Source organism: Erinaceus europaeus, chromosome 20, assembly GCF_950295315.1.
Source record: "Erinaceus europaeus chromosome 20, mEriEur2.1, whole genome shotgun sequence".
NCBI classification, from domain to species: Eukaryota; Metazoa; Chordata; class Mammalia; order Eulipotyphla; family Erinaceidae; genus Erinaceus; species Erinaceus europaeus.
The window spans coordinates 45,967,626-45,987,405 of NC_080181.1; the positions used below are offsets into that span (position 1 = coordinate 45,967,626).

At 44.8% G+C, this 19,780-nt stretch overlaps 2 protein-coding genes across 5 annotated transcripts in view; one reads left to right on the forward strand and one right to left on the reverse strand.

Annotated features, from left to right (window-relative positions):
• ASB7 (ankyrin repeat and SOCS box containing 7) overlaps positions 1–8,785 on the reverse strand; it is a 49,660-nt gene extending 40,875 nt beyond the window's left edge. Inside the window, exons 1-2 of one of the 2 annotated variants that reach the window (XM_060179304.1) lie at positions 8,330–8,785; positions 8,019–8,121 (exon numbers count right to left, since the gene is read on the reverse strand). The gene's annotated coding sequence lies outside the window, so the exon portion shown is untranslated. Of the gene's footprint in view, positions 1–8,018; positions 8,122–8,276 lie in introns of both variants that reach the window. The other variant, XM_007519594.3, reaches the window with a different exon arrangement.
• Positions 8,786–9,045: 260 nt separating this feature from the next.
• LINS1 (lines homolog 1) overlaps positions 9,046–19,780 on the forward strand; it is a 30,658-nt gene continuing 19,923 nt past the window's right edge. Inside the window, exon 1 of one of the 3 annotated variants that reach the window (XM_060179305.1) lies at positions 9,046–9,178. The gene's annotated coding sequence lies outside the window, so the exon portion shown is untranslated. Of the gene's footprint in view, positions 9,179–9,260; positions 9,575–19,780 lie in introns of those variants that run through there. The other 2 variants (XM_007529154.3, XM_060179306.1) reach the window with 2 other exon arrangements.

A 19,780-nucleotide genomic window follows, 5' to 3' on the forward strand; every position in this document is an offset into this window, starting at 1 on the left:
GAATTCAAATGCAAGTGGGGTCTTCTATTTCCTCTAGTCAGAATGTATTTTCAAAACTACTCTATTTGAATTACATTTTAATGGATACAGTTTTCTGCTCTTTCCAAACAGGACCAGAACAAAAACGTGTAAGCATTCAACAAAGAGACTGTCTTTAAGTGCTGGTCCTTCACCTGCCCTGGTAATCATTTTGAAAGGGTTACACATTTAAGCACACCCATCACCACAGGATGAAACCACCACCAGTACTGTTGAATCTGAATTCTGACAAAAAGTCTCTGTACAACCAAAGAAAAGAGGTCATCCTCTATGTCAACTGAATCCAAGGTCTAAGAGTGCCATAAAGGTTCAGAACACATGTAAAATGACTTTCAGACACTTTCAGACACCAGAATGACTCCCAGAACTTGAAGAGTTGCCCCATCCCAGAGGAGGGGTATGTGAGATCTCTAGCATCTGAGCAAGGTTGCTTGGCAACCTGAAGCACTACACAGAAGAGCAATACACAGGAGTTCCCAGTCATCCCAGGCTAGTGAGTTGACGTTTGCCTTCTCCTGGCTTCATACCTTAGTTTTTCTCACCAGATTTCTTCAAGGGAGGCCAAAGATTTTTGTTAGCATATGCTTGGAAGCCCAACTCAAACAAACAAACAAACCCTCTCAACAGCCAAGGTGGAACCATTTGAACAACAAAATAAAGTCCTATTAGATAATAACCCAAAGGATAAAATAAGTATCAACTAAATGGTATTTGGCATAATAGGGAGATCTGGACACTGTCAGCCAAAGAGGGTAACGTCAAAGGGAGACTTAACAAGGGGTCAATATGAGTTAGCAATGTTGATATTAATTACAACAGACACTGCTTGTGCCAAGTTATCATGGTTAATACCAACACTGCCAATTCACGCTGATTATATGGGGTGAGAATGGAAATTTACCCCTAGGGTCTAGGCCCCACTGCACATCCCCAGTCTAGTTGTATAAGGACAAAGAAGGAAACATGGAGAGTTTGAGAAATCGACAGTCAGGAGCAACTTAAGGGAGACAAGGCAACTAAAAGTAACATAGCTTCCCAGGGATCTGGAACAGAAAGCAAAGAAATGGTTCGATAAAAGCCGATGAATAGGGGCTGAGCGGCGGTGTGCCTGGTTGAGCGTGCACACGATACCCTGTATAAGGACCAGGGTTCAAGCCCCTGTTCCCAACCTGCAGGGGGAAGCTTCATGAATGGTGAAGCAGGTCTGCAAGTATCTTACTGTTTCTCTTCCTTTCTCCTCCTCCCCTCTCAATTTCTCTCTGACCTATCAAAATAGGTATATAGTTAAGAAAAAAAAAGCTAAGTACAGCAACAGTTGATTAGCTGTGACCAATGAGTCTAATAATATAAGATGTTAAGAGCAGGGACAGAGTGTGAGTGTGTGGCAATTCGCACTACCTTCACAGTTTTTCTGTAAAATCTAAAATGATTCTGAAAGGTAAAAGTTTGTTTAAAAAATGCAATGTCTTCCATGATAAGCCTCCAGTATCTCCATAAACAAACATGATCTTTTCCCTTTTTTCCAGAAACAAGCTACATCTAAACTTCAAGAGCCAACATCACTCTGGACACCTTAGTTCTAACTACCTCTGACATCCCCTATATCAGAAGCTTCTGTGGAGAAACTTCAATTGTTTTAAATTTCCATGAGTCCTTGTTTGGGGGGTGGTAGTGGTGGTGGTGGTGGTGGTGGTGGTGGTGGTGGTGGTGGTGGTGGTGGTGTGTGTATAAGTATGTCACCTTGTAGAGCACAAGCCTCACCATGTGCAAAGCCCTGGGTTCAAACCCCAGCACCACACAGGAGCACCATGGACTGTACACTAGGGAGCTGCATGGATGGTACACAGCTGCTGTGCTTTGTCAAGTCTCTCTCTCTCATGGATACTGAATGAAAAATTGTACAGGGAAGTGATAGCGAACATTAGTTATCTTGGACCTGAAGCCACAAAAGAAAAAAAAAAAAAAAGTGAATCCTCAGAAGAATGTCGTCTTCCATCTACCCATCGTCACTGTCACTCTGGCCTTGGGAGGTATAGAAGGATGTGAGATAAAGGCTGAGGGAAGCAGGAACTGCTATTCACTTACTAATATTAAGAGAAGGCAGATGTGTGTGGATGGTACAGGGGTTGAGTTATTTCTCTCCATGAAAAGGATGTGCCAGCAACAAGGACGGGTGACAATTTCTATGGGTGACTTCAATCAGAGGAGCCAAAGTCTCCTTGAGTACATGTCTGTTACACAGTGCTAGGTCTTGGCCACTGGTATTACCTCTGAGGGCATTCTAGGAGAGAGCTCTGCCCATTCGAAAGGGATTAAATGACCCTAGAAATGCTACAATCTTCTTTTTTTCTCTTTCCTGATATTAGCACATTCGTTAGTAACTACAGATTTAGACACAAAAATGGGAGAGGGGTGTCAAAACACACCTCGCATGTACCAGTCTTCTCAGGAAAAAGAAACACAGACACAGACCTCATGCACATAGGAACCCAGTTATCTGCATTCCTCAAATGATACGGACAACTTATTACCAGAACATTCCAAAAGGCCCAAACATCAGAGAATTTGTGTTAGACTGGCTTTATTTCTGAGAGCTGAATTTTTAACAAAGTACAGTCATTAGTGTGTGTATATAAGTGGGGGGTGGGTGGGGGAATGGATGGACTATGATATTTAAAAAGTAAAAACACTATTCTGTGGTAACATTGCTTATTAAAACCACACAGGAAGTTCTGAGATGAGAACAGAAAAAAAAAAAAAAAAGAAAAACTATTTGCCCTCAAGGAGAACAAATCTGAAAATCTGATAATTTATGAAAGTCATCTATAAAACAAACAAGTAGGCAGAGACAGTTTTCTGAATAAATACACTTTGCATAATTTAAGTTATTCTGAACTAATGGTTACTTGTGGACTCAGATTAAACGCGTGAAGGTGTGTTCTTGAGAAATTCCATTCCAGATGCAGTCAGAAAAGAAAGACAAATAATAATGCAAACAAGGAAAACCTTAGCAATATGTTATCAGAATCAAGCTATTCACCCCCCATGCCTGTCATTTTATTTGTGCTCTCACTGCCCAATGTTAATGCCATGTTTAAATTTTATGAATTCTTATGTTCTTTTCTACATGAGGTCAAGAGCAAAACCAGGACAAAACAACCAACCAACCATAAAACACAACCAACAGTAATCTAGGCCTCTAAGCTTTTATATTAGAAGCTGTAAATTAAATAACTGAAATGAATTACTACCTATTTCCATATGCGTGCAAAGTAAGATTAAATTAAAACCGAAGCTTCCGATCTCACACAATTAAAAAGGAAAAGTCCATATTAACAGCATACAGCGACAAAACAAAATAACTGAAAGAAAATAAAATAGAAGGCAGGGTGAAAGCTTAACAGTAGAGCCATGGGCTGACATACCTGAGGAACCAAGTTCAGTACTTGGCACTATATAGACTAGAGCTGAGCAATGCTCTGGTTTCTCACACCCATATTAGTAAATATTTAAAAGACATATTTACATAATATGAATATATGCATATATATAATTACTTAACTCTCACCAAATCTGCCCACATGTCCCCACCTCCCCTCAGCAAAAGAGATTAGTCATTAATGGCTTTTTTTTTGTATATTAGTTTCACTGAAAGTCCACACATTTTTTTGATTAACTGATACAAATTAAAACTGTGTTTTCAAATTTCACACAAACTGGAAACAAGGTAACAGCTAGCTACTCAAAAGAGTTGAGCAATGCTTTGGTTAAAAAAAAAAAAAAGATTATAAAACATAGAAAAAAAAAGAAGAAAAGGAGGAAATCTTTGCAGAATAATGTAGAGTAAATAGAGACACAGGTGGGTAAGGAAATAAAACCACCAACTTCCAAGGATGTCAGGCCTGACAAAGTGAAACCTACCAATGGATCACATGCCCCAAGATGGAAGGAGATGCAGAAGCCCTACAAGGCCCACAGTGTGCAAATGGCTGGTGTTATATGTTAGTGAGTTGTGTTTGTATGATCAAGAGTCTCAAGTCCAAAATTAAGAAGTGTGGTTTTCAGTCCTACTCAACATAGTCTCAACACTCTGAAACAAAGAGTATTTGCATTTCCTCCATATGACTGAGCCTCCACAGAAAACAGGATTTATTATCAAGCACAACATACCTTTGATTCTCACAATTTTTCTAGTGGAAAAGCCAACAATTCCTATGAAATGTAAGTGCAGTGGTAAAGGAAATTTTATAATCCACTTATGCAGACTCAAAAATTTAAATCATGAAGTCAGGTGACAAGGTTCTGTGAATATTTTCTCAAACCATGTCTGAGAGGGTTTTCTTAGTAGCATCAGGCCAATGCCTGAGACATTTACAAGAATAGAGACAGAATGTCTTCAAATGAGAATGAAAGACTGAAAGGAAAGTATTAGAGAGGCTAGCAATGGCTTTCATCTGACTTCAGATTTCTTAGGGATAGCACCAGATATTCATCGGGATGCGGCATCATCTAAGTTCATTTCCCACGTCTACACTCGACCGGACCTGCCAATATACGCGGATATCTTCGCCCACCCTGTCCAACACTTGACGTCTCGTCACCCAATCTGGTCCCCTACGCCTACACTGAACTTCTCTGTTCCAGACTCTTGGAAACAGAGCTGGCAGTCAGCTGAGGTCAAGAACAAACACCTCATCACAGACCCCTGCAAGCGTCAACCCGGCTTTGACCTGGCACGTTATGATCGGGCCCTTCTCAATCGCTATCGAACAGGCCATGGCCGCTGCGCCGCTATGTTCCATCGCTGGGGAGCCAGAGACGACCCGAACTGCCCCTGCGGCTCCAGACAGACTATGACCCACATAGTCAACGACTGCCACCTCTCCAGATTCAAAGGAGGTCTCGGAACTTTACATCAGGCTCAACCTGACGCTGTTGACTGGCTACGGAAGAAGGGCAAACGCTAGAAGAAGAAGAATTGAGTCAACCTGACGCTGTTGACTGGCTACGGAAGAAGGGCAAACGCTAGCAGTAGTAGTAGGGATAGCACCCACCTCTGACAAGTAAATGTGAACCAAGCAGAGCGATACTGTCCCTGTCAACATTAAGTAATTGTGAATGGCATCTCTTTGGTTAAAATGGATGGAAAGCAAGCGTTGTCCATAGCAGACTAAAGATGATCACTAAACAGCTTCACTTAAAATCTGGAGTTGGAAAGAGAACTCACTGGTCCAAGCTCTTGTCACTGTATGGGAGGGATATGGTATCATCTCCTGTTTTTCTTCTTTCTACCTGGATGAAAAAGAGCATCCCAGAGAAGTAAGCCACCAGCTTCCTTGAGTCACCAACCCCTGCCCCCCTAAAAATATTCTCCTTAAACTATTACAAGTTTATGTTTGGTTATAGATATGAAGGTAGGGTTTTTTTTTTTCCCTTCAAAGCCATGTGACTAACAACAGAATAGCAACTCAACTATCACGTAGATGTTCTGCATAAGTAGCCGTGTTGATTAAAAAAGAACCCATGTGAAATATTTTAAATGTCTGTCATAACCCAAGCAAAATGCTCTCAATCACACTAATATTAGCAATAGATACTGACAACTTACAGTTTCCAACCTTAGAAACCCCACTAAAAACTGAGAATGGGGGGAGTCGGGCGGTAGCGCAGTGCGTTAAGCACAGGTGGAGCAAAGTGCAAGGACTGGTGGCAGGATACCAGTTCGAGCCCCGGCTCCCCACCTGCAGGGGAGTTGCTTCACAAGCGGTGAAGCAGGTCTGCAGGTGTCTATCTTTCTCTCCCCCTCTCTGTCTTCCCCTCCTCTCTCCATTTCTCTCTGTCCTATCCAACAACGACAACAACAATAATAACTACAACAATAAAACAAGGGCAACAAAAGGGAATAAACAAATATTAAAAAAAAGAATTTATTTAAAAACTGAGAATGGATCAATGAATTATTATTTAAGCACTGAGAATGGACTGGCAAGAAACCAGTCTTTACACGTTACAGCTGGGCTCAACACAGTCTTATGCTCCCTCTTGGTTGAGAACACCCCTCAGAAATGAAAGTGTCCTGGAGTTCAATGCAAAGTAGAACAAATGCTGACCTGAAAATATGTCATCTGTTTTGACCTTAAAAACAAACTCCAAGAGCAGGGTGGCAGCTTAACTAGTATACCTGAGGCCCAGAGCTCACAGGTTCAATCACCAGTACCACCTTTTATGCCAAAGCTGAGCAATGTTCTGATGTTCTCTTGGCCTTTTCTCAAATAAACAAACTAATATTGGCCAAGGGAGATTGCATAATGGTTATGCAAAGAGACTCTCATGCCTGAAGCTTTGAAGTCTCAGGTTCAATCCCACACACCACCATAAGCCAGATCTGAGCAGTGCTCTGGTGAAAAGCAATAAATAAAAATGAAAAACTAATCTTTAAATTATGTTTGAATGCTTGAAGTATGTTTTTATATATTTTATATAAAAACATACTTCAAACATTCTAGCATTCTTTAAAAACTCCGTATCTCTCAGGTGCTTCATATGCTTAAATGATGAGATTAGCTTTTAACTTTATAGACTTCTGTTTAACTTTTACCAAAATGAAATGGACAACGACCCCCGACTTCATATTTGCACATATAATGCCTGTTCAATGCTGATAGTGATTCTATCCCATGCGGTGAAGCACGTTCAATTCTAATTCAAGAACACACAAAATCGGAAACACCTTAAAAGTACCTTTAGCGCTTTATCTTGACAACTATACAAATCAGTAAAGATATCTTTTTGTGGAAGACAGAGAGTAAGTAAAAGATACACCAACATCCGCCATTTCCAGTACTTCTTTGTACCTAAAAGTTCCTCAACGTTCTGAGGCACTAACATAAGTCTGAGATGAATGAATCACCTTTTACTCCCATTACTGGGCATGAGAAAAGTCATTCACTGTATCTCACTTCAGGAATTTCAGGGAAGCCCTAAACTTACCCTGTATTTTCAGAACAAGCAACAAAATACAGAGGCTGAAATGTGATCACAAGAAAAAAGATGCTTACATTTCCATCTAGCAAATTCTCTGCAAGGGTTTTGAAATGAGAAATCTTATTTGTGGTGAGTGGAAAAATAAAGCCCTGGTCCCTAAATACACCAAAATGCTCCTTTGTCTTTAAATTTTGATTGTCAAATGAGTCACAGCACCTTGTGCGGCTTTTATCAGTTCTTCCAGAAAACCTGAGCTGTAACAAATACCATTTATCTTTTCACAACAGCGTCAGAGCCCATTCACGTGCCACACGGAAACACACAAAAGCCCAAAGAGTTAATTAGACTTAAGTACTTCTGAGGCAAATGCAGCTTTCACGTCATTCACACTATTAAGGTACGTAAGTTCACTTTTTACTGGGGGGGGGGGGCACATGATTTTTTAAAACTCCTAACGTTCAGGCCATTACTAAACCTCCTTCTACTAAAGAAACCCTTAAGCACTTAAGTAAAAAAAAAAAAAAAAAATCCTGATGGAGGTAGGGGGCCAGGTGATCAGAAGAAAAAAAAAAGGGGGGGAAATGGGAGGGGTGCTGCTTAATTAAAAAGCAGTGTCACTCAGAATTAACAAGCAATTAAGGAATTGAGGAATTCCTTAGAGAGAGGTGGCTTGGGGGTGTGTGGAGGATGACGGGGGAGATACAAAAAAGGTCTCAAAGTCTCAGAACAGGGCAAATGGTGCAGTGCACCCACAGATAAAACCAACCAGGCCCGGAAACACACTGCACAGAGAGGTTAGGGAGGACAGAAATGGATCTGGGACAGAGAAGGGAGTCTCAATGTTGAGCATCATGGCACAGAGAGTATTTCTACTTTTGATGGCAGCTAGGAAAGGGGTGCATTTCTAGGTAAGCTGCCCGGGGGCGGGGGAGATAGTACAGATTGAAGGAGGTAGGGGCCAGAAATAAACAATGGGGGCGGGAGGGCTGCATTACCTGGACAGAGAGAGGATGCTGGGGGAAGGCTTGGGGCTGCTTCTCCAGCAGGTGGGCGAGACTCCTTTCCTGCTCTCTGGTCTCCCCTCCAGCCACTTCAGATCTGGAAGAAGAAAAGGGGGGGGAAACATCAGAAAGCAGTGAGAGCCCGAGGGCAAGGAGCGGGGGGGCTCTGAGGAAGTGTTGAGGACAGACAGAGATTCCGGCTCCGTCCCAGACACAGCCCGGCCCCTCCTCGGAGGAGGTAACTGACTTTACCTGTCTCTTCAGCTGCTGCTTCTCTTCCTCCTTTCAGCCTCCTCCACACTCACCAACTTCTCCATTGAAGAAACACCCCGGGCAGGGCCGGACCCGGCGGTTCCCGATCGTCTCCGGAGCCTCAGCGCTCCAGCACGGCGGGCATCCAGACGGTCAGCAGGCGGGGGGCGGCGGTCCGGGCGGCCGGGCAGCCCCGGGCAGGGGTGCAGGGAGGAAGTCCCGGCTCCCTCCCGTGGGGGGGCAGTCCCGGTCCGAGGGCTCGGAGCAGGGGGCTGCCTCGCTCGCTCCGGGCCGGAGATTCCCAGCTACCGGGAGATCGGGGACGGCGAGATCCCAGTTCATACAGAGTCCCAAGCGCCAGCCGCCGAGACTCCAGGCAGGGGGCTTTCGGGATGCACTTTGCACTGGGCCACCCCCGCCCCCTCCCTTCAGCACTTTGGGGTCACTGGGATGGGACCAAGCCTTCAGCAGCCAATCAGCGGCCTCACTGGAGTCTGAGCCCCGAGCCGTAAACCAGCTCTGAGGAGGGGCGGGGGCGCGGGGAGGGAAGCCAACCTGATTGGTTGCTGCCTTCCTTTTCTCCACCTGGCCCCTCCCCTTGCTGCCGTAAAGCCGCCCGCGGATTCGCGACAGTTTCAGGAGGCGTGTCCGAGGAGGCCGGGGCTTGTCTCCGATTGGCCGCCCTCGCTTGCCCTCGGCTTCCCCCGTGGGGTTTCCGAGGCCCCGCCCCCGGCTAAGGGACTCAGAGCGGTTGCTAAGAAACACTGCACGCCAGACCGGGCCTTGGCGCATGCGGAAGGCGGGATTGGGCGGGACTTTAAGTGAGCTACGGTGGCCGGCGGGGGCCAGAGTTCACGTGAATGGCGGTGCCATGGCTGAGTAGCTACACCCTTAGCAGGTGAGTGGGAGTGACCGCTGAGCTGCGTGGCGCAGGGTGGCGTGTGTGCTGTAGATGGAGAGACTGGACCGGGGGGTTTGAAATCGGGGAGGCAGAGGTTCCTAGCGAGGGAGGAGAGGTGTTACCTCCCGGCGGAGCCTGCCTCCCCCGTGCTGAGAGAGGACTACCCTTGCGGTGGCGGCGGCGGTTCCTGCAAGAATGGCAAACCCCACGGAGCCCCGGGAATAAAAGTGCGTGGGGGAAATGTGCGATTTGAACACGTCTGTGAAGTGCACTGATCCATTTAAAGCTCATTTTATCGGTCCGGCTTGAGGCCTTGGGACGATAACGAACCCGATCGAAGAGCTCATTCGCGGGGTTGGAGCCTGAACTGGGGAGACTGACAGGTCCCATGTCCAAGGTGCTGGGAAAAAGAAAGCCTTGCAGTCAGACGGAAGAGTGTGATTCAGATATGATGACGTTTTAGTTGGGTGCTCCGGAAAGATCTCCGAGGAAGTGACAAATTGAGCAGCGAGCGAATGGGGAGGGATCAGCCCTCTTAGAGGAAGCGAAATGCAAGGTCTCCGATGCTGGGAAAAGCTTGGCTGCTGGCCGAAGGGGCGAGAAGGAAGCCCCCCACACACACAACCCCGTAGCCCTGCAGAGTGGGGGGAGTGGTGACTAGTGGTGGAGGAGAGTGGGGGGGGGTGGCTCAAACTGGCTGCAGAGCCATTTAAGTCGAGGTAGGACAGGTACAGGTGCTTTCCTGAAAAGATCACCGCTGCTCAGTGGCAGGAACAGCAGAGAAGGGCGGAAGTCAGTTGTCCTAATCCATGCAAGAGCTGACATGATTTTTAAAATACAATTTTGTATTTCCTTATGTACGTATTTGATAGGACAGAGAGGAGTTGCGAGTGAATGAGGAGAGAGACACCTGAAACCCCGCTTCACCACTTGTGAAATGTCCCCCCTGCAGGTGAGGTCAGAGGGCTTGAACCCAAGTCCTTGCACCTGGTAACTTGTGCTTATAGCAGGTGTGCCACCCCCAGTCCTGACTTTTTTTAAAATTTTTGTTATTATCTTTATTTATTGTATAGAGGCAGCCAGAAACTGAGAGGGAAGGGGTGACAAAGAGTGAGAGAGACATCTGCAGCACTGCTTCACCACTCGCAAAGCTTTCCCCCTGCAGGTGGGGACCTGGAGCTCAAACCTGGGTCCTTGTACACTGTAACGTGCACTCAACCAGGTAGCCACCTCTCAGCCCCCTGACATGTTTTTAAACTAAGTCACTCAGTACACCAGGCATTTTGCCATCATCATTGTTCACAAAGAAAGGCCCAACATATATATTGATTTTTTTTTGTAATAAACCGTTATGTTTTTTATTTATTTTTCCCTTTTGCTTCCCTTGTTCTCTTTTTATTGTTGTTGTAGTTATTATTATTGTTGTTATTGATGTCATCATTGTTGGATAGGACAGAGAGAAATGGAGAGAGGAGGGGAAGACACAGAGGGGGAGAGAAAGAGAGACACCTGCAGACCTGCCTCACCGCCTGTGAAGCGACTCCCCTGCAGGTGGGGAGCCGGGGTCTCGAACCGGGATCCTTATGCAGGTCCTTGCACTTTGCGCAACATGCGCTTAACCTGCTTCGTGACAGCCCGACTCCCCCATGATGTTTTTTTTTTTTTATTTCTTTATTGGGGAATTAATAGTTTACAGTCGACAAGTTAATGTTTTGTTTTGTTTTTTGGCAGAGGCGGAACACTGCAGTCGTTTTCATCCCTCCCAATTTCCTGTTATTGTTACTCATTCATTCATTTAAGAAAACTCCTTCTGGTGCCCTCCACCCCAGCTCCTCATAGGCATATGTGGGCAGACCATCAATTTTGCAGCAAGAAGCTCATAGTAAAGTGTAGGGCACTAGCATAGAAAACAGCTAGGGAACAATGCGTTGGAATACATACTGTGGAGGCTGGGAAGTGGCCCACCTGATTGAGTGAACACAGTACAGTATAAGGACCTGGGTTCAAGTTCCATCCCCACTTGCAGGTGGCAAGAAGCTTCATGAGCAGTGAAGCAGTGCTGTAGGTGTTTCTTTATCTAAACCCCCCCCCCGCCCTCTCTCCCCATTCCCTCTCAACTTCTCTCTTTCCCTCTCCAAAATAAAAAAGTAATCTTTTAAAAATATATATTGTGGTGTTTGGGGGGCACGCATGACAGGAGCCCCTCTAATCCTGAGCTGGAGGTTTTCAGGTTAAGGAACAAGAGTGGGAGTGAGGACAGTGGTGTGATTTAGTCAGTAAGTGTGACTACTTAGAATAAGGTCAGTCTTCCTACAGAAACAACTCTGAAGGCCATTGCATATCTTGGGGTGTATAGTTTCTAATTTAAAAAATCAGCTATTTATTTTTTCCCCTTATGTGTCTCAGTAATTACATTTCATAATTTCTAAATTTTCCGTTCTCCTTAAAGTTCACTGTTGACTCATAATGAGAAACCAGTTGTATTCAGGGCATATTAAATGGCATTGTATATTAGCAACATTTGATCTTACAATTCTTTTATTATTTATTTATTTATTTTTGCCTCCAGGGTTATCACTGAGGCTCGGTGCCTGCACTACCAATCCACTGCTCCTGGAGGCTATTTTTTCCATTTTTGTTGCCCTTGTTGTTCATTGTTATGGTTATTATTATTGTTGTTGTTGCTATTGTTGTTGTTGGATATGACAGAGAAATGGAGAGAGGAGGGGAAGACAGAGAGGGGGAGAGAAAGATAGACACCTGCAGACCTGCTTCACTGCTTGTGAAGAGACTCCCCTGCAGGTGGGGAGCGACCGGGATTCTCAGGGCGGTCTCTGCACTTTGCGCCAGGTGCGCTTAACATGCTGTGCTCCCCCCATCTTGTAGTTCTTTTTTATTTTACTTTTTTTTTTTTTGAGAGAGAGAGAGCTGTCAGAGAGGCAGAGAGAGTAATAGCATAGCATCAAAGTTTCCTTTAGTGCAGGGGGGGCCAGGCTTGAACCTAGGTTACACACATGACAAAGTTGCACACTAAGTGAGTTACCAGTATTTCACCAGCCCTATGATCTTGTGGTTCTAGCATGCTTTTTTTTGGGGGGGGGGCTTATTTTTAAGAGCAGAACAATATCACAGAAAGTTTAAAAACCACTTCTGATACCTGAGCATTGCTATAACTGTCACATTTACATGTGCACACCCTCTTGTTCTGTCCCCATGTCTCACTTGCAACAATGCTTGTGCTGTGAATTTCTGAGCCTCATCTCTTCCCCCTAATGTTCCGAGCGCTCTCAGGGCCAGGAATTGCTCAGAGGCTTTAGGAGCTGACTCGGTGTGATGGCATTGTAAACAAAGATGAAAACTGACATTTTTTAGTATGAATGCAGCTTACAGGTTGTTTTACAGTGTCTACTAGTGATCAAAGAACACAGGGTTGAACTTCAAACTGAATGAAAGAGAGAGAAGTGAATAAATAAGTAAATGTGGGGGTTCGGGAGGTGGCGCAGCTGGTTAAGTGCACGTGGTGCAAAGCACAAGGACCGGCATAAGGATCCCGGTTGGAGCCCCTGACTCCCCACCTGCAGGGGAGTTGCTTCACGGGTGGTGAAGCAGTTCTGCAGGTGTCTATCTTTCTTCCCCGCTCCCTGTATTCCCTTCCTCTCTCCATTTCTCTCTGTCCTAGCCAACAATGACGACATCAACAACAACAATAATAACCACAACAAGGCTATAACAATAAGGGCAACAAAAGGGGGGGAGAATGGCCTCCAGGAGCAGTGGATTCATGGTACAGGCACTGAGCCCCAGCAATAATCCTGGAGGCAAATATATATATATATATGAATGTGACAGAACATGTCTAGCCTCCCAGGAGCCTCAGCACCCATACACTTCAGAGAGGGTGTATTTTAAATACTGGCTCAACCTAGACATGAAAGTCAGCAAGTTTCTTTCCTTTTTTTAATTTTTAATTTATGAAGTAGAAATATTGACAAGGCCATAATATAATAGGGGTACAGCTCCAGACAATTCCCATCACCAGAGCTCCACATCCAGTCCCCTCCACTGTAAGCTTTCCTAGTCTTGTGGCCCAGGAGGTGGCACAGTGGATGGGGTGTTGGACTCTCAAGCATGAGATCCTGAGTTTGGTCTCCAGCAGCACATGTACCAGAGTGACAATCTGGTTCTTTCTCTCTCCTTCTATCCCTCTCATTAATTTTTTTTAAAGGAAGCTTTCCTATTCTTTATCCCTCTGGGAGCATGGACCCAGGATCGTTATGGGAAGCAGAAAGTGGAAGGTCTGGCTTCTGTAATTGCTTCTCTACTGAACATGGGCATTGGCAGGTTGATCCATACCTCCAGCCTCTCTCTTTTCCTAGTGGGGCAGGATTCTGGAGAGGTGGGATTCCGGGACACATTGGCGAGGTCATCTGTCCAGGGAAGTCCAGTTGGCATCATGGTAGCATCTGCAACTTGGTGGCTGAAAAGCATTAAGATATAAAGCAGAGCAAATTGTTAAATAATCGGGAACTTAAAAGGACGAATATAGCAGATGAGCTTTGGGGTCTCCATTTGGGAAAAAAGCTAATAGGTCTATTTTAGGTATATTCCAAAGTGCCCGTGATTTTACTAGTTTCTGCCTAAGCCCCACATTTAACATACAGGTTGGCCTAAGGTATTATCTGGGGAGATGGTGTCAGAGTTGAGGATAGGACTAGAAAGCTGGATCAGGAAAGAAAGTAGCTCCTAAATATGGGAAAAGTATATAAATATTGTTAACTGTAAACCTCATCAATTTGATCTGGGGCTTATATTCAGCAACAGAGCCTGTGTAGCCTCTGGATCCCTGTAGGTCTGAGCTCACATTCTGTGGTCAAGGCTAGGTACATTCCAGGCTGCACTACTTTCAGGATCCATCTTCCTTGAGAGGTAGAATATGTTGCCCAGCCTCCCTTTGGAGAGTGGAACATTCCCTTCCTTCGTTGATCCACATTGAGGGCAAAGTCCTATAGAGGCCCACAAAGGGGTCCGTTATCTTGTTCCTGTTGAAGATGACCAGTGACAGTGGTAAGAGGGATCTGTTAGATCTAGGCCCATCATGTCTGTGTGGGAATCCTAGAACTCCCTGACTAGGGTCCCAGATGATGAGGTGGCCTGATAGTGACTAAAGAGGCATCATTAAGTTATGCCAGTCTCTTGCCCTTATTCAGCTTTTGCAGCCTTTAGTTTGTCTGATAAGGTTACCTTTAGAGTGATTGAGGGAAGTGTAATAGGAAGTAGGTGAGGAGGGTATCTAGGTCTAAGTAGAAACTATTTGATTCGGTACTTTATGATGTCTTTTTTAGGTCTTACTACTTGCTTGCTGCATTTATTGACTCACTGCAAGCTATTGTGCACTTTTGCTTTAAGGTATATATTTTTCCCCTAACATATAGATATATGTGTACATATGTCCTATCTCATGGGCCCTGGTCTATATCTAGTTTCTGAGGCTTTGTTAGGAAGTGCACCACCCAAAATGGAATTTAGGAGTCCTATGAGATAGGTAAGGTCTCACCAGAGTAATGAAGCTGGAGGGTTGACATTCCCGTTCCATGTCTGATGTCACTGGACACAGTCTGAAGTGAAACATGCCAAGGTGGTACCAGTTGCATAGCAAGTTTCTTAATGAAGAAATTAGCAATTGAGGTCTCTGAATTCTCATTTCTCTAGTTTTTTGTTGTTGTTGTTGCATGTGTGTATTTATTTTGTTAAAATAAGTTTTAAAACATTTATTTATTCCCTTTTGTTGCCCTTGTTGTTTTATTGTTGTAGTTATTATTGTTGTTATTGATATTGTCATTTTTGGATAGGACAGAGAAATGGAGAGAGGAGGAGATGACAGAGGGAGAGAGAAGGATAGACACCTACAGACCTGTTTCACCAATTGTGAAGTGACTCCCCTTCAGGTGGGGAGCCGGGGGCTCAAACCAGGATCCTTATTGCCATTCCTTACACTTTGTGCCAAGTGTGCTTAACCCACTGCGATACCGCCCGACTCCCTATTTATTTTTTATCAGAGCACTGTTCAGTTCTGGCTTAATGATGGTGCTGGGGATTGAACCTGGGACCTAGTAGCCTCAGGCATGAAAGTCTTTTGTAGAACCATTATGCTATTTCCCCAGCCCCTGACCCATCTGTTTTTCACTTGAATTCCTTACAGCATTTGAGAGATACATCATAAGTGGGAAACATTAAATTACTACTACACTCAGAAAAAAAAATGCTACTATAATTCTATAAAGTTGCTTTATTGAATTTGTGCTATCAACTTTTTTTTTTTTAACTGGGGCCTCAGGCCTGGGTGATTTCAGCATAACAGGTCACTTTTTTGTTTGTTTGTTTATTCAGGTAGGGAGGCAGAGAGAAGAGGGAGGGACACTTTCCCTGGTTCTGTGGCACTTGCCTGTGGTGCTGGGATTTATACCTGGGTCCTATGCATGGTGGCAAGCACCCTCCCTGGTAAGCTTTTTCTTTGGCCCTTCATAATTTGTACATTTTAACGTTTTGTTGACCTAAAAGCAGTTTAAACTGCTGAAAAACAACGTAAGTTAGCATTGATTAGATTGCACTAGTTGTATTTTATTTCCTGTTCCTTTCAGTAATTGAATTCACAAAAGTGCTAATTTTACAACATCCAAATGAAGTCATTTAGGATGAGTAATTATGATGTTGGATTCGAATGTTGTGTCTCATTCAACCAGAATCGACTAGAAAAATGTCTTTTAATTCGGGAAAATGCCTGCATCCCAGTGTATTAAGTCTGATTGAGCATGTCCAAGGTTTAAACATTGTCCTCTGTGTCCCAGTGAGTTCACTGTGTGCCAAGGTTACAAACCAATGCCCCAGAAGCCCATGTCCTCATTCTGAAGGTGCCCAGTACCCTGCATGGAGAAAATAAGAAGGTTCTGCACTGGGTGACACTGGGCACCAATCTTGAGATGTCAAAGTTGGCCTTCATTAAAAGGGCCACCAGGACTCAGCTGCCCCGCTCCACCTCCATCACCTGCATGTGACCTCACTTAAATCCTCCACATCTGACAGGAAAGGGGAATGGAACAGGGTGGGGGGAGAAAGCAAGCAAACTCTACTTTAGATCCCCACAATCCCAGTGGGAAAGATGCACGTTCTTTGATTTGAAATCTTCCCTGTGACTTAAATTTCAGAAGTTAAGAATAACACCACATTAAAATTGTTTACAGATCAAGTAAAGCTTGGAACTGGTTTTAGAATACACCCTGCTAATCTACTCAAGAGGAATGAAATCAAAGGAAATTGAGAGCTGGGCGGAAACGGCATCTTCAGCCACGTGCATGTTTAATGAATACTCACAAGTTCCTACTGTGCAGCTAGCTCAGAGTCCGGTGAATGGAGAGTCAGAGCCCCTAGCCCGACAGGCACCTACAAATCCCTGCTCAGGTGGTGTGAACAGCAGCTGTGATGCAGGTGGTGCTACGAGAGAGACAGAGCATGTGAGGAGGACCACTCCTTGCTGGGATAAGTTTTATAGAAAGAAAAGAAGGAAGGGAGTGGGGGGGGGGAGGAGAAAAGGGGAGAGGAAGGGAAGGGAAGAAAGAAAAGGAAAAAACAGAAAGGAAGGAAGGTAGAAAAGGCAGGTGGATAGAAGCACTTTCTAGAGGGAAGGAGACTTGTCAGTACTGAAGGGATATCGGCTTAATGACCTCGTCATCGCAGACCATGCGCTTTTTGCAAATCTTCGCAAATCTCTGTGGGGTGTACTACTTTGCTGAGGGCTGGGGTGGGGGGGTGGCCTTATTTTATCAACTGCAAACCAAACCTGCCCTGTGTGTCCAGTATTCAGAATCCAAGAAGTTGTGCTGGTATTACATTTACAGTCACTCCCTACGCTAACTACCCCGCTGGGAGTGGTCGGTTTTGTGGAGTTGTTTGAGTTTATTTTTTTGTTTTGTTTTGTTCTTGCTTGGTGTTTGGAGGAGTAGGGAAAGGGGCAGAGAATGGTAGAGGGGAAGGAGGAAAGACACTCTTCATTCTGAAATAACACAGCCATACCTGAGCGACTAGAGAAGCTATTTAGATTCTGATAATGACACATGGGGACTTTCCATTTTAAAAAATGCCAAGCATGAGCACACTATAAGACAAACCCAGTCAGCTCAGATTCCAGTGTTTGATCAGTAAAAGAGAGTACAGTACAGTAAGTCCACAGGTAATGTCTTCAGTGGGTTATGGAGACTTTGGTTTCCAGTGAAGAGTGACAGAACCTTCAAGATCCTCAAATGATAGTGCTTTCTGCATCACCAGGCTCTTTTTCTTCCTCGTCAGTGTTATGAACTGACATCACCCAAGAACCCATTATGGGTCTGCAAGTACTGATCAGAATATAGTCTCTGGTGTGACTCTCCTCAGTGGGCCCTCTCAGACCCACTGAATCAGAATCTCGGCGGTTTCTAAAATGCCTTCTGGGCATTCTGTAGCTGAAGTTTTTTGAGAACTGCTGCTCAAGGATATATTAAAGTTTTTTTTCTGAGGTTTCCTCAGAACCTAGTATTGTGATGTCCAGCCTCAGTCTGTAGTATGTAACAGAAAAAGTACTTGCCTTTGGGGGGTATGTAGCTTAGGAGACCCCTCTGAGAAAGATACATCTGGGCACTTTCTCTTGACTGGGTTGATGTCATATGCACCCAACCCCTTGTTTATTCCAGGCTTCTGAGAACAAGACTACTTAGCAGCAGTCTAAAACCAGGAGAAACTCTGCCTGAGTCTGTACAACCCACACATTACTGGTCTCTATATCCGGACCACTGAAAGGTGAAGGAAGACGCCCCTGGTTGCATGGTCCAGTGGTCTCATTCCCCACAACATTCCATATCAAGAATCTGGTGGCCAGGCTACTGCATTTGTGCCCGGCTTAACCATCTTTAAAAGTACGTGTGAGGGAGTCCAGCGATAGCACAGCGGGTTAAGAGCATGTGGTACAAAACTCAAGGACCAGCGTAAGGACCAGCGTAAGGATCCGGGTTCAAGACCCCGGCTCCCCGCCTGCAGGGGAGTTGCTTCACAGGTGGTGAAGCAGGTCCACAGGTGTCTATCTTTCTCTCCCTCTCTCTGTCTTCCCCTCCTCTCTCCATTTCTCTCTGTCCTATCCAACAATGACATCAATAACAACAACACTAATAACTACAACAACAATAAAAAGAGAACAAGGGAAACAAAAGGGAAAATAAATTAAAACATTAAAAAAAATGTGGGTGGGGGTAGTGTCTTTTTTTTCCCCTCAGAATAAGCTGTGTTCATTCTTTAGCCCCCCTTTATTGGGGGGATTACTAGTTTACAGTTGACAGTAGAATACAGAAGCTGGTACATGTGTAACATTTCTCAGTTGTCCACATAACATTAACCCCTCACCTAGGCCCTCCTCCACCATCATGTTCCAGGAGCTGAACATTCTCCCCCACCCCATTTTTTAAAAATCACACCAGAATTATAAGCACAAAGTAAAGCCTGTGCAAACAGGTTTCATTTCTGCCATTGTGGCCATGGTTAATAGCACCAACTGGGCATTAACACAAGGAGCAGTCCCATTTAAGATAACTCTCCCAGCACCCTGTGAGCTGGGCATCATCACTGTTGCCCCTCAGAACAGGGCCATAGAGGGTTACTTGCCCTTTGGTGGCCCTGATGTGAAGGAGTTATTGGGCTTCAGATCCCTGGCCCCAGTATCCCAGATAGGCAGAAAACTGCTTGTTAAGTATTGGTCTTTTATTTTATTTTACCAAAACACTGTTCTGGCTTATGAGGTGTGGGGGGGATTGAACCTGGGACCATGGAGCCTCAGGCTTGAGAGTCTCTTTGCATAACCATTGTGCTATCAACCCCCACCCACGCTGAAGTCTTTTACCCAGTCTCTGGGTTGTTAGACTTCTCCTTCAGGCTCCAAAACACTTCTTGGCCTCTCACCAAAGTTCTAGCTCCATGAGTTGAATAAGCACTTTCCACACGTGAGGCAGGTGTGTGTTCTCTCAGTGTTTCAGCAGTGGCATGGAAACTTGTTGGAAATAAAAATAGCCAGGCCCCTTGCCTGGACAGGTGTGTGGGGAACTGGGGAACTCCTGGATTTAGTCCTGACAGACCATTCGACAGATTTCGAAGCAGCTGAACCACAAGCGCCCTTGTCTGAAGGAAGGAGGCCAGGGACAGAGTCCTCCCAGAGGATAGGAATTGCCTGATATATATATATATATATATAGCCTGAGATAAGAGACAGGAGTAGTAGTGGTCTGGGAGGTGGCACAGTGGCTAAGGAACTAGACTCTCAAGCATGAGGTCCTGAGTTCAATCCCCAGCAACCCATGTACCAGAGTGATGTCTGGCTCTTTCTCTTTATCCTTCTGTCGTTCTCATTAATAAAATAAATAAAATCTTTAAAAAAAAAAAAAAGGGAGAGAGAGAGAGAGAGAGAGAGAGAGACAGGAGTAGGCCATGCCAGACTTTTTCTTGAAAAAATACCACCCTTTCTCCAGCCCCCATCTTTTATTGGGACCCGAGACAGGTGCATAGTGAAACTGAAAGCTGTTCCTTCCCCCAC